We start from the raw sequence: 3,093 nt of genomic DNA, 5'->3' as shown, positions 1-3,093 counted from the left end.
AGCCGCTGACCTGCGCTCACGTGACCGGAGGGCGCGAGTCGCCCTCAATGTGACGTCACTCGTCTCACCTCCAGAGGTTGTCCAGACAACCTAACACGCTTCTGCGGTCATTGGCTGGCTAGAAAACACACAATAAGAAGAAACATGTATTGTAAAAACAGTGACTAGCAGATATTATGCACAGTAAAATTGTAAAGAACATATCACACATAAACGATATGCAATGCAGCTACAGATTACAAGTGGCAGATGTTGAAAGCCTATAGTACCAGGAGGCTGCCTATATTTAAACACATGCGGCATGAGAAATCACTAATAAATTAAAGAAAAGAATTCCAAGCAATAAGTTCATTGAGCCCATAAGGCTGTACAGCGCTCAATCTTAGGATCCATTTCGCTTCAAGTGTGGTAAGCGCTGCCACTCTGTCACCATCCCTAGGAAGCTCCAGTATGTGGTCTATGATTTTATAACATAGAGTGGACAACTGATGTCCCAATCTTTTGAAGTGTTTGGCAACCGGCTGCTCTACATCTCTTCCAGTCAAAGCCAATCTAATGGAAGACCTATGTAAGGCCATACGCTCCTTAAAGGATCGTGAAGTCATGCCTACATAACACAAATAGCACAGCCGAGCTATTATAAATGTCCGTCCTGTGTGACATGGTTTTTTGCAAACTGGCAACGTATTTTATCATCCACACACTGGCAAAAAATATAAAATCAGACATATGCTGTCATGTAACACCAAATTTGTGGTGTATTTGATAACATGCCCGTGCTCTTTGTGTTATGTAGGCATGACTTCATGATCCTTTAAGGAGCGTATGGCCTTATTTACACACATATGTACATACATTTTGTAATTGTCAGAGGAAACCGGAGTACCCGGAGAACAAGCAATGGGAGAACATACAAACTCTGCACAGTTAGTGTCGTGGTGGTAATCGAATACAAGACCTCAGTGCTGTTAGGCAGTAATGCTAACCATTACACCGTCCATGCTACATGGGTGGTGCAATATGTATCTAATTTAGGGGAACCATGCCATGTTTATTATCTGTCCATATCGTGCTGCATATTTTCATTTAATACCCCCTCTATTTGCTAAAGAAAATTTGAAGGACAGCAATAGCGATAACTACTATTCCTGCAAGTTAGATCCTGGCTACATCTGAAGAATCTTTCACATTTGTGAAAGACTTTTCTGGGGGAATTTGACACTGCACATGTGCTTTTCATATGTTACATGCCCCTAGATGTTGGCCACGCTCCAGATTCAGTACAGTGCAGAGGGGGCACCGAAACATACCCATGCTCCGGGCACCATGGCACCTAGCTACACCTCTGCCTATACACATGGATAAGATGGCAGTAAGTCATGCATGCTCAATAAAGACTGTGGCAGCCATATTGGTAACGGTTACTTCTGTGCTTCAAAGTAGGAGCTGGTGATAATGCTCTAGCATAGACAACACACCTGCCAATGACAGAAACCCCTTCTGAGTACAACTATTGAACCAAGTAAGTGAAAGGGGAGGGTGTGTGCAAGGGGGAAGGATGCCGAAGGGGGGGCTTTGAGGGAGAAGGATAGCAGGAGGCAGAGCTGTGCAGAAAGAGCATTGGTGCCCCCCCCCCTATATTTTAAACAGGGATAGTGTACAGCAAAGGCATGCGCCAAAAATAAAGGGGGGCGTGACCTCACATTACACCGCACATTGGAGTGCGTTATTCACATTATAACACAAAGTGATACCCCAAACCCCTTTATACATGTTACGCCTCACAGCAGTACCCCTTATACATGTTATGCCACACAGTAGAGCCCCTTATACACATTATGACACACAGTAGTACCCAGTGGCAGCTCCAGAGGTGGGGCTGCAGCGCAGACCAAAATTCAAATAGGGGAGTCACACCAGCTGCCACCCCAAACGCTACCAAATTTCACTGGCCGACACTCACTGGCAGCCCCACCTCTGGAGCCGCCACTGGTAGTACCCCTTATACACATTATGCTACACAGTTGTGCCCCTTATACATGTTATACCACCCAATCACAGCCCACACTCTTACAGCCCCAAATCACAGCCCACACTGCTACCTTTCACACAGCCCCCACTCTCACCACCCCCACTTATAGCTATCACTGCCCCCAATCACAACTCACACTGCCCCAACTCTCACTGCTCACAAGCCCCACCTTTAGCTATAACTGCCCTCAATCACAGCCCACACTGTTCCCTGTCACATATCCTAATGCTCCCACTCTCATGCCTATCATAGCTATCAGTGCCTCAAATCACAGCCCACACTGGTCCCATTTATAGCTATCACTGCCCTCAATCACAGCCCACACTGTCCCCCCTCCCAGCTTACTGCCCTCCTCACACACCCCCAACTCATAGCTCACTGCCCTCCTCACATAGCCTCCACTCATAGCTCACTGCCCTCCTCACACAGCCCAATCACATCCTCACACTGCACCCCTCAAAGCGCACTCCCCTCACCTGCCCCCTTACAAGACACACTGCCCAACCCCCCCCAACCCTCTTACCCATGCCCTGTACCACCTATACCTCTTCCTCACAGCTAGCCCAACGCTGCGTGCTGGATGTGACAACGTACACTTGCAGCGGGGGTGGCAGCTGCTGAGCGTGGTGAGTGAAGCACCTGCCGCACCATCCTCCCTGTGGCCACAGGGCTGAATTAAGGCTAGAGGGGGCCCGGGGCACTTCAGACAGAGGGGCCCCTATTAAAGAGGCAGGCAGATGATGTATATATATATGTACGTATATATGTAAAATTAATTTTTTACAATATATAATGTGTGTGTGGGTGCATGTTACAGCTATTTACCGCTGAGTTCATCTGCTTCAATCCACCGATCACCTCTTCTGGACAGTTGCTTCTTTAAGTCCGAGCCTCCATATCTGCAGAGATGTAAAGGTGTGAATCCTACTAACATGTAAATTGGGGCCAACCACAGGCTGTGTATAAGTGTATATAAATAATTTATAGGTACAACATCAATACTCTGCCTTATCTGCTCCCAGATGCTATTACTATACCCCTCACCTCACATAGAGGCCTGA

The sequence above is a fragment of the Taudactylus pleione genome, unplaced genomic scaffold (genome assembly GCF_031769625.1).
Source record: "Taudactylus pleione unplaced genomic scaffold, aTauple2 ptg000181l, whole genome shotgun sequence".
NCBI classification, from domain to species: domain Eukaryota; kingdom Metazoa; phylum Chordata; class Amphibia; order Anura; family Myobatrachidae; genus Taudactylus; species Taudactylus pleione.
The sequence above is the reverse complement of the archived record's forward strand: the minus strand, read 5'-3'. Positions refer to the sequence as shown.